Source organism: Lineus longissimus, chromosome 1 (assembly GCF_910592395.1).
Source record: "Lineus longissimus chromosome 1, tnLinLong1.2, whole genome shotgun sequence".
In the NCBI taxonomy this organism is placed as follows: Eukaryota; Metazoa; Nemertea; class Pilidiophora; order Heteronemertea; family Lineidae; genus Lineus; species Lineus longissimus.
The window spans coordinates 2,868,362-2,880,734 of record NC_088308.1 but is presented as its reverse complement, the minus strand read 5'-3'; the positions used below and the strand labels follow the sequence as shown (position 1 = coordinate 2,880,734).

The 12,373-nt window shown below is 39.1% G+C and overlaps 1 protein-coding gene across 13 annotated transcripts in view; it reads left to right on the top strand.

Moving 5' to 3' along the window:
• Nucleotides 1-12,373, top strand: part of LOC135484723 (RNA binding protein fox-1 homolog 3-like) — a 170,942-nt gene that overhangs the window by 54,176 nt on the left and 104,393 nt on the right. Inside the window, exon 1 of one of the 13 annotated variants that reach the window (XM_064766484.1) lies at nucleotides 5,336-5,361. The exons of the other annotated variants lie outside the window; for them this stretch is intronic. The gene's annotated coding sequence lies outside the window, so the exon portion shown is untranslated. Of the gene's footprint in view, nucleotides 1-5,335; nucleotides 5,362-12,373 lie in introns of those variants that run through there. 13 annotated transcript variants of the gene reach the window in all.

Here is a 12,373-nt window from a genome sequence, read left to right as displayed (position 1 = left end):
CAACATGTTCAAGACTTTCTCCTCTACCCTGAAGCCAATTGTGCTGGAACTCTCAATTGGGAGGTTTCCCATAAAGATCCTGATTGGGAGCTCAAAACATCAAACCTACCAGAAAATTTATCTAAATCATATACATGATCATTTCTGATAACTTTTGTCTTACATTGTAATCTTAGTTCCTCCCAATTTATCTCCATTCTCCCTCTTCTTTTCTAGGTAAGTCTACATTGTTACCAATAGAGGTTGTCTGAAGTAGCAGAAAGTACTCGTGAGTACATCATTCTTTTCAGTGCGTGTACTATATTCACTCTGTCTTTTCAAGCTTGTCCATGACTCCATTTATCTGGAACTCAGTTGTTGCTCTCATGCTTCTTCCCTCCGGTATCATGATGGATTCTGTTGGGGGGTGTTGTCAGGATTGTCAAAACTGGCTTTCAATTAGAGAACAGTGAATATACTGTCGAGACTATTGTGATGAGAAACAGCTAGTAAACTCTTTGTAAGATTTTGACCCTGTTAAATTCCAATAACTTTTAAAGAATGGATGAAAATGAATCTGCTTGTCCTGAGACAAGATGATATTTAAGCCTGCTCAGAGACTGGCCTGGCCAATAGGGATATGGACCTGAGACTGATGCTCTTGAAACCATTGAAGTAATTAGACCTGGTGCAGGGTCTCTCCTATATCAATATTCATATCATTGGAATACAAAGAAAGAGGTGTCCAATCTTATTATTGAATCAGGATGGGATGAAGTCTTGATGATGTTACTGTGATTCATCTTCCAGGATGATATGTGGGGCAAGACTTTGAATACATCTATATATCTTCGTTGGTAGTGTTTGTAGTGTGGTCAATTCTTCAGACCACAATGAGAGGGCATACTATTGTTTTGAGCATCTCCTTGAAGGTCAAGGCAGTATCTTGGGAAGTCTCTAGTTCCAATTGATGACACTAATAGAGAATGAGTTCCCAAACAGTGAGAGCCATTGCTTTGCCTGTGCTTGTGATGTCGAATTTGACTCTCCAGTTTCAAACTATCCCCAGCAAATGTCAATCAATAGATCGAGCAGTTCAACCAGTTGGAACGACGATCCTGATGATTTATTCAACAGACATTAATGAGAGTTGCTGATGAATATTTTATTGACCAATTTACTCCTCTGCAGTGTCTTGGTGTCGTGAACCCATTCCAACCAAGAATCAACAGGCACACTTGGCCTTGATTTATAAAGCGAGTGAATCTCTGAACCAAGGCCAAGCTTATCAAAATGGCCACATTGGAAACAAAATGGTCGAACAGTTTCATCCTACAGTGTAAGCCATTTAATGCATTACTGGATGAGTCAAATTGCTGTCCACTGGAGCATTGGACAACTTCCTAAGACCCATGAAATTGTATGAATAATATCAGGAGCAATATGAACCCATCCATGATGCTATCAATCAGGACGGACAGTTTAGTCAAAAAATACCTCAGGCTTGACAAGGAGTTGAGTTTGGCAATGCAAAATTCTGTTGCTGAAGATGATTGAATGCATCTTTGATACTCTTGTGAGATTACTCGATTATTGTAATGAGCCAAGTTGTTGGAGATGAGCAATTGTCAACAACAGACCATATAATGGCGAGGGCAGGGTTCGGGTAGGGGAGGGCAGGATCAAGGGGCTATACTGCCTGCCAGGCGTCGCTGAAAATTTTGATTTGATGAAAGTACCACTTGCCAAGATACAGGTATAGCCCTGTAGACAGCAAGAGCAGATGAAATAGGAATAAAATGCAGCCATTATTTGTAGTATTGGCAGGTCCCTTTGCTCTCTATTCGCTAGTAACTGATCTTTTGAGCTTCAACATTGCGTATAACGTTTTCCCATTCTAGACATATCTAGTTTATCTGGAACCAAAGAATTTAGATACTGTGGGCATCATCCTTTGAGCAATGCTTCTTGTTGCTTCACATCTTCCTGTATATGCATGCCTCATGCTTGTCAAAGAATACCACAAGACTCATTGTTATGTCACCTTTTCCATAAAGATAATGCAACACAAGGCTTATCAGTCTAAAGAATCGTACCTCATTCTTTGAGCTAATTGTACCCATTCCTTCCCCATTGTAAATATCCTGCTCTATGTTATCAAATTTCTAGGTTTCTTTGTCTATTCCTTCCAAGCACTTTTATATGGTCTCACTGGGACTCTAGCAAAGCAATGGCACAATAGATTCAGATATTGCTCTCTATCTGTCTTATTTCTATTTATTCACCATCATCACTCTGGGCATATCAGCGTCTACCATACGCTATGTTTCCTATATCTGAATATATACTGGGTGTTTCAAAACGGATATGACAATTTTCATGACTTCTGTTATGTTGTTAGAATTTCTGTCATCCAACCAAAAGATCAAGAGTATAACTGATCTATTTCTCCAAAATGGTCATTTCAAAACAAAATGTCTTGGAGGTCAGTATCAGAAATCAAAATTGTCAAATAAATTCTGAAACACCCAGTAATATGTTTGTAAGTCACGGCCACTAATATCCACTTAACAAGATATCCGCCTGCCTTTGTCGATAGCCCCGTCATCTGATTTGTAATTATCAGTGGAACTAATATGGATTCCATTATACTATGTCTGTGGCCTTATGGATCCACATATGGCAAACAAACAACCCCTGTATCGGGTTTTGGCATAGGGGTCGGGATGGCTTCTTTTGTGATATCAAAGTGGTGGCGTGGTGGTTCACCATTCAAAATCTTAGAAGCAGTATAGCTTGGGAGTTGAGTGCCAGCTAAAATGCCATGAAATATTCGTTGTGTTGTGTCCCTTCTTGATAGTTTCCTTCATGCAACCATCGTATAAACAATGAACAAGGAACGATGGTACCAGTTAGCCATCAATACCAGCTGGTTCTATCAATATCACTTGGTTCTACTAATACCAGATGGTAACATCAATAGACAGTCCACAACTGATTTCCTCTGTGAACTATAGTCGATTTGTAGGTCATGCCCGCATAATTGGCTCACCTCTGTCGTTGTTGTCATCCACGTGGTCTGGACCATTTCATTTCGGGGTCTGGCGCATGGAATACTAGTCGGATTTCTTTGAACTAAAGTTTTTATTGATCTGGGGCTCAAAACCAAACTATATGGTATGTCATCACATCACATTGTCTCCCCTCACTACACACGCTGCTTTGAGTGTGCTGGCCAGACCATATCTGTGATGGACCGGATCTATCAGGTAATCCATTAGATTATTTGACCCTCTACGGTACACTACAGAGGCTTTATTTGATTAAGAAGCTGTCTATTGTGTTACTGGGGATGAGGAAATGCTGCTGCGTATGAGCGTCTAGATGAGCGAGGCTCCAAATTTGGTTACTCGGTTCCTGCTTACAAATGGTCACACTGCAACTGTAAGCTTATGATTACTCGTTTTCAGCCAAGTCTGTCACTTAGGTTGGAGACATTTTTAGCTGCGACTATAAAAAGATGAGCTGTGCATTTTCACTCCTGGTTAATTGCTGGAATGTGACAAGGTTCAATGAACTGCGTTGCACTTGCCGATTCCCTCAACCGCCTCATTCCTAAATAGCCAGGGGTCACACAAGATCATTACTCTAGCTCAGCTGCTTCAGCTGCTCAAAGTGTTATCGTGCAACCTCCTTCATAGGTGGTCAAGGAGACCAGTGCTCCCAATAATCGCCATTGATCTGCAGTTCCGGCGGTCTCTCAGAGCCTGGAGAAGAGCTATTACGGAGACCCCAGTTGAGGACAATTTGGCCGGATGGCTTTTTTGACGGACAGGTTTTAACTCTTTAAGGGCTGATGGTGTTTTTGGTGGTCAAAGATTCTAGTGGTCCCTTTATTTTATCATTGATCTGCTGTTCCCATGGTCTCTCTGAACTTTGGTAAGAGCTATAAATAAGAAGACCCTGCTTTTTTGATTGACAGAAATTAATTAACTCGTTTAGGGCAAATTGTGGCAAGGATTCCAAGGATTAATGGCAACACTGATTGCAAAGTGTTGGATAGCCAAATGAAAAAAAATGAAAAGAATCTGAAAGAATCTGACAATTTGTTTCAAGAAATCTCTTGATGAGCATTTATTGTGGTGGTAAATTATACATTTTCTGACATAAAACCAATATAGTTGATATAGTTCATTCTTCAGTCTTGGCCAAGCTGCAGTCATCATTGATTTCCATCTAGCTGTGGCTAATTATGTGGGTAACTACTCTTGGGGCAATTAGCTATATAATTGCTTGTCAAATGCTTCCAATGCTATTCCCTCGTGGCAAGTAGCATCTAAGACTAGTTCAAAATATAAAACTCCTTTAGTCTTTATCATGCTTTTTGAGGTAAACATGTGTGAATTTGAATCTAGGAAGGGCACCTTGGATCGATCAATGTCACATAACTGGATTGCAGAAATCTATGATTGTATCCAAAAATAAATGAAAAAATTTTGAAACTCCAAAGTCTACAATCAATACCCTTTGAGTTATTTCTTTGTGGGTTTTTCGTTTTTGTGCAGTGGATAAAGAAACACTGCTTCTTATTTAGCTCAGTCATATATGGTATTTTATTGATATGAAATTATGATTTAGTATCCTTTGAATTTGAGATTGAATTTAATATTTCATAAAATAAGTTCAGTATTTTTTGTTTGAATTCAAGTCTGATCATATTCTCTACTGATATAATAAAATGAAACAATATTATTCTGCTAGTTGTATAAACCTTATCTAAACTTAAGAACCCTTTGAAATTCGGACCGGATTTAAACTCTTTTCAATTTAAGAGATAATTTCCAACAAAACTCTGTCAAAAGAAAAGATGATTATGGTTACGTATAAGCATAAATATCTTATGAAATAAAGATCATGTTTTCTTCAGATGATCCATGTAAAATTATCCAATTTCTTTTCAATGATCGAGATCAATTTGGGTTGTTTGTTGTCCTCGGGGACGGTGTGACACACCATGACATCACAGCGATCCCTAATTATCCCGCATAGAATATCCGTGATTATGTATTGATGAGCTTATGCAATCTTGTCTGTGGCCACCTTGGGGTCCTTTGTCCGGCCAGTTGTTCTTGATCGAGTGGGATAGTATTACATCGAGCTTAGTACATCATTCACTTCATAGGCTAGAACAGATGTCACAGCGTTCTGTCTATACATAGAACCAGTTGTTTAAACACGGGCCTACGTTATAGACTTCGTACAATACAGTGTGAAATACTTGTCGTGTAGATGCGTGTCCGTGGAAACGAGCAAATTTAAGGATTATAGAATTTTGAGGATTTTGGAGTTACGATGGCATTGATGTCGATTTCAACTTATCAGGTAATGTTGAATTTGATTGTGAATTCCAGTGCATGCCCTGATGTCCTGAACTGGTTGGCCCCAAGTCTGCATGGGTGTGGTGTGGTCACTTTGAAGGATCCCAGCATGCATAACTAGGCATATTTGCATGTGTTTCACATGGGAGATGCATGGCTTTGTTGTGGTCCGGCTAAGGGGATGGCAGGAGCATCTTCTCTTTTGAAAGCATACAATCTGAAATATGTAAATGAAATTATTCAGTCAATGTGTTCATTATAATTTATGACTCAGTGGCTTTTGGGCCAGAGATTTTTTTCATACAATTTTGCTAGGTTCATATATTCATGGTCCAAGATTCACTTTTGAGGTCTTCCTGCCTCTTGAGCAGGGTTGTACCGGTCCAATACATAATCCATAATATGAAATTGAAACATTGTAACCAAGATGTTTTGGAACCAATATTACCATTTCATCTTTCTGCTCTGCATACATGGGATGAATAGGAGACATGAAAATGCTTGCTCACAATGTTATATCACAAATTATTGACATTGTCTTGGAGTAATAATATGTTATCTAACCAATATAACCCTACCCACTTCTGCATGCAAGCACGAAATCATGCAGCCTGCCAACTGAAGACTTGGGAAGCTGTCGATTAGACGTAAATGTATCTAAGTTTCTGTCCTCAATGCATGGCAGTACAAGGTCAACATTTGGCAATGTGTGATTGAGGATTTGGCTTGTCTTGGCAAATATCAACCTGCCTCAATATCGCGCAAGATAGGTATAATTGCACTGTCAGAGTCGTCACAAATCATCGTGGAAGAGGCTGCGGCATGTGTGATGGTGCGATGATGACATACATGTCAATGTTCCATGTTTTGATATGTCAGAATGGGCTTCCAGTGCATCATCTAAAACAAAAAGAACGTTCGATGAAATGGGTGTTCGTGAAGCAACCATGCTTAAAAAACCTGTTGGTAGGATATGTTTTGTAGGAGGTAAACAATGATTTTGAACATGCTGACATCAATATTTCATAATGCTGCTACTTCATCTTAGTTGGGCCTTCATTTGTTAATCCTTTAGTCTTTAGGGTATCATTAAACGTTTTATAAAGTTGTTAAAAACTGATATGAAATTTCATATCAGAACAAATTATCCCTGAATGTCTCGACAAAGCAATCAGCGATACTGCATTTATCAAATTAATAATCCGTCTGAAGGGAATTCAGCAGAAGATGATTTTGCAACAGGCGTCCGTTGGGATTTGTAACGGAGACACAAACACAACAACAGTTTAAATAATCAATGATTATGCTGTTATGGGCTCATCTTATTGTGAAAATAACATTATGAGAGACACTGTAAAATGTTCGCGACCTCAGGTTACAGTTCGGAATGAGATTTTATCCAAAAAAAAACGACAACATCATGGCAATTTCTTGTCTTTTTCTCAATCAACGACTAATTTGAAAATTGACAACACTTTTTGAAACCAAACTCCTCAGAATCGTGCACTCCAAAATCCACTTGGCATGTTTCAAGCATATGTGAATACTGATCCTTTGTGCCCGACATCAGACATCATCTCCATCATGACTTAAAGTAGCAAATGTCTTTGATGGCACATATAAGTTGTGCGTGACATCAAGTTTCCGAGTAATACCCTCGTTCCGGCACCTTGATGAAAAACATCAATAGTTCAATTAGGGGAGCTTTTTTCCAAGGTGATGGGAGGTGATTGAACGTTATGGTTAGAATTTGATGTAATTTTGTGTTGAAGACGGATGACATGCATCACTAGGTGTGACAGCTAATCAATTCTGGGTCTTCTTGTGTGCCATAACTACAGTTGTTCACCAATTGTAAAAAAATTCATGATTTTCATGATTTTTATTTTGGCTGACTGCCTGCAATATAGCTTCTTCATAAAGTTCTTTCGGTTTTTCGAATAAAAAAATTAAGTCACAAATGTTGGCTTAGTAAGTTGTAAAAGAGAATGCACCATTTGAAGAACAAGGGAAAACAATTTCTGATGTAAAAAATGTCATTTTCACGTTTCAACTGTGAACAAGCCCAGACAAAATGGGACTCTTGATCCTTGTTGTGAGCTCTGGTCCCTCTGGAGATGATTTGTAAAATCCCATTGTAGGAGAAGAGGATTATGACCCTTCTGCTTGGATAGTTATCTTGCAACTTACAATAACATATGAATAAGTAAGTCTTTTGAAGGCATATTGTAATTTGGCAAGTCGAGACAAAGCTGTTCTTAATCTTTCTTAGAAGGCTACTTGGGAGTGGGTTTTAGCGAATTATTAAAGACTGTAGTCTTTATTCTTGGTATTGGTCACTGTCTTCTGGAATAACCTAACATTAGAAAGAAAAGAAATAAACCCAGGAAGCTAAACTGTCTTTGGGATATGTCATTGAACCATACACCATGTACTCTGATAAAGAATGTTTCCGATTAGTGTGCAATCCCAAAAACATTTTACAATTTCACATCAAACTGCTTGGCCATCTTTCTTGTGAATTTGTATTGGCTTCGATACTGAGCACAGTCATGTTGCCATACAGATAACACCATGCCGTGTATAGTCCTACTCATACCTCAGCAGCCAGATGGCTCATCCTCTTGAAAGTCTATTCCGCATCAAGAGACTCTTGATCATTCTGCGTGAAACCCGTCAATAGAGTCCGGTTTATTCTCAATGTCATAGTATGACATGAGATCGCAGCTGCGATAGGGGAATGGTAGAGACATCTAGAAACTTTCTATGGAACTACTTGTGTTATCTATAGCGGCATATCGCTGATAATTTTCTGACAGATTTTGTAGTTTACTTTCCCATCATCATCAGTGCTTTATATATCACACTTCTTTTATTTCCTTTTCGAAAAATGTGGCATTTCAGGATAGTTTTTTACACCCCTGACTTGACCTCAAACATGTCAAACAATCGATGTTGACTTCCTTTCTTGTTGGTTGCATGGTAACACAGGTTTCAAAGAAATTGTTCTCCGTTGATATGCTTCCTATTTGATGGGGTACAAGGCCTGTAGTTTTTGACAAAACCGTGGAGATAACACTCACACACATGATGGTTTACATTACTGACAGCATGATATCTGATCTCACCCCTCATCTGATTGAAAGTGTACCATTTTTAGCTCACCTCTTAGCAGAGGTGAGCTTATCCCATACCGTGGCGTCCGTCGTCCGTCGTCGTCGTCGTCGTCGTCGTCGTCGTCGTCGTCGTCGTCGTCGTCGTCGTCGTCGTCGTCGTCGTCGTCGTCGTCGTCGTCCGTTGTCCGTTAGCAGGGCACGTTTCGTAACTGTTAGAGCTATTGAGTTGAAACTTGGTACACATGTACCCTTATGTAATGACACCTTGGAGACCAAGTTTCGGTCCGATTCGTTTCATGGTTTGGCCACCAGGGGGCCAAACGTTAAAAGTGAAAATATGCAATATCTCCCTTAATTGTAGTCGGGAAATTTTGAAAAAAATATGGTAGGTACTTCTAGCAAAGGTGCATCATATATCCTCCGGGTTTTTGATTTGACCTCCTTTTCAAGGTCACAGAGGTCAAATGGTGTAAATTGGCCGTTAGGATGTACCGTAACGATGGCACATTTCTAAACTGCAATGACTATTGATACCAAATGTGGTACACATTTACCCCTTAGTCAGGTGATCTCAGGGACCGAAGTTTGGTCCAATATGATTCACCACTTGACCACCAGGGGGCAAAATCCAAAAACCTTAAAAATGTGATTATTCCTTAACTTCTTGCCCGATTGCCACCAATTTGATATCATGGGTACATCTAACCACCATACAGTATATGTCACACAGGTTTTTAATTTGACCTTCTTGTCAAGGTCACAGAGGTCAAATGGCGTAAATTCGCCTTCAGACCGTAACTATGGCACATTTCTTAACTGCAATGACTATTGATCACAAATTAAGTACACATGTACCCCTTGGTCAGGTGATCTCAGGTACCGAAGTTTGGTGCGATCTGATTTGCCGTTTGGCCTCCAGGGAGGGGGCCAAATCCTAAATTCTTCAAAATGCCATTATTCATAGTAATGACTTGCCCGATTGGCACCAATTTTATATCATAGGTACATCTAATTCTAACAACCATTCAATGTGTCACCCGGGTCTTCTTTGATTGACTTACTTTTCAAGGTCACATAGGTCGAATGTACTGTAAATTGGCCATTTTGGGGAAATTGTAATTGCTTGGACCTACATCAAACCTAACACTACATGACACAATACCATGCTCTTTATCCATCTTTCCTCCACATGAGGTGAGCACAATGGCCCTGGCCATTTCATTTAAATGCATCAAATAAATTCCTTGTTCCTTGTTCCTCAGTTTCACCAGCCAAGAAAGATTCCAGCATGTTCATTGTGGCCCATCATGTCACCACCATGTTTCAGCATAATCAGTTTATCTTTGCCTTAACCTGCCATTAATGGCCAACTTCATAGTAATCAGTGTAATTTCCTTGGACAGCATATAAGTGAGTTAGGGTTGCCAAGGACACCTCTGGCCAGTGGCACTTAAGTGGGCTTCATTGCTTAGAATTCTCCAGAACAATTGATTGAGTTCAGATTTCTTTGGAGCTGTGAAAGTACATTTGCAATTTACAATGCTATGTTGCTTGTGGAGGGGTGTTACTTTTGACCAGACTGCCATTTTGAAGGTGTTGCTAAAAAGGTGTGGTCTATGATCCTGCTCTATTACTGAGCGAAAGCACAACGTCCGAGGTTAGGACAAAACGTAATAATTATGTGCAAGTATTCAAAACGCAATCTTTCAAGAATATTTATGAATATTATTCATGATGAGAACAAGGTGGCGAATCCTGAGAGCAGTTCATAAAAGTTTCATATGTTCGAATGAGCGATGAGGAGAGAGAGGAACTGAGAATGAAGATGATTAGTATTCTTCAGCAGGGCCGTGTCAACAATTACCACCATAATGCTTTCACCAATCATGCTAATACATAGTGTTGTCCTTGGATGTCACTTGCCTTAAGATACCTTGCACCGGGAACTCTGAGAGATTTTCAAATACGTTATGAAGTCATATGTTCTGCCTGAATGGTGTTAATTTGTACTTAGTCCTTGCCTTACAATATGATGTATGTCTGTGGATATCCTATAAGTGAGATGTAGAGACAGAGGATATGTGATATAATTGTCACTTCCTGAAGCCCCTCAGGTACCGACTCACATGGTTTCATTATCACCATGGAATACATTCATCACATATTGTCATAAGGGGGGGGGGGCTTTATATATAACCAATTTGCTCCCGCATGCATGGATAATGGACAGTTAACTATCTTCTTGAGTTGTGTGACAAGAGTCCAGCATCTATTCTTCTGTACCCTGACCTTCTGTGAAGGTCAATTCAGGTTTTGCAGCTTACAGTTGTTTTACGGCAGTAGTTTTGCTTCATTAATTCTACTAATGAGAAACAAATAGGAGTTTAACTACTGTTGGGTTGTAAGGGGAGTGTTTTCTGTCCTGTCTGATGGGTCATCAGCATCTGTGCTTGTCATGGGATCAGCTGAACAGTAGTGCAGATATTTTTGTGTCTAAATATGGATGAGTTCTTCAAAAGGAATGGAGGCAGTTTCATTTTCACCTAATTACTGATGTTGGCCAAATGCACCTTTTTGTTGCATCACAAAAGGTACTTTTAATGATCGTTGAACAAAAGAGGACGGAAGCAGTAAATTTGTCAGCTAAGAAGATAATTATCATAGTATCGTTATGGTGTGTTGATCTTGTTGTCCTCTGTTATGCAGGGACCATAAATAACATGTGATTCTTGATATTCTGAGCAGTTCATTACATAATGAATTGCTGATGTCTTCTATATTTTGTTTTATCAGAATTGGAAACTTAGCACTGCCATAGTTGGTTATAATGGACAAATCCCAAAACTGCATATCTACGATTTCAAAAATCAAGTGATATGTGCTTTTAAAAGTCCAATGGTACATAAAATAAAAATTGTATATGCTGTGACGCCTTATCTAGTATTTTTCATAATATCTTGTCGTTAGCTGTACTGTTTTGGGATATGTTCACTGTGGTCTTGATTTGAAGAGAAGGTGGACCTTGTGCATGAATGTTATGGAAAGCTGCATGGTTGGCGTGATTAGTGGGTCCCAGAAAACACCCGTGAATGAGCGATTTTTGTTGCTTTGACCTGCACTCATGACACATGCAACAAAAATTTCTCATTTGCGATGATCATCACAAGTACATATGTACCTTCAACAAGGATCGCTGATCGCTGATCAGAGATATCATTTCACCACAATCCTTTGTTGTAATTTGACAAAACAACACTGGATTTTTCTGCAGCCAGAAGTTCACACATAATCAGTTCACTTTGGGACGAATGAAACAAGATCAAAAAAAGATAAAATAGATGGTTTTCTTTCTGTATAAATTTCATGAATTCCCATGGTATAATATTTCCAAAATCTGAACAAATCTGATTAAAATATTCATGTCAATAACATCCCCTGGGTCTTTGTTTCATTATGTTGTGCTCCAGTTCCATGGTTGCATTCCTTATTGCATGGTTGTGGTGTAAGGTGGTGTTAGAGCATGGGGTATGTGCATGTGATCGCACCCCAATTGGTTGGTGGTTAGAATCCCTTTCATACATGCGTATCAAAATGAATGCAGCTAGTGTTCAAAACAATCCAACACAAAGTGTTTTCAGAAATTACTTTGGTTGCATATCACTTCCTTCCTTGCAGCATTGTAGCTTTCGTAAGTGTTGTAGTAGTTGGAAGGAAAATATGTTTTTGAGCAAATTGGTCATTTATGTTGGTGAGGATCGGAGAGTGTTGAGAAAAAGGATCATGCTTTTATTTCTCAAGTCAAAGATTGATATTGGCCATTTCTTGCATGTGTAAAACTGGATAGCATAATCTTAAAGATTCCTTTATTTGTGTTGCAGCTTCAGAGCTTAGTTCATAAGG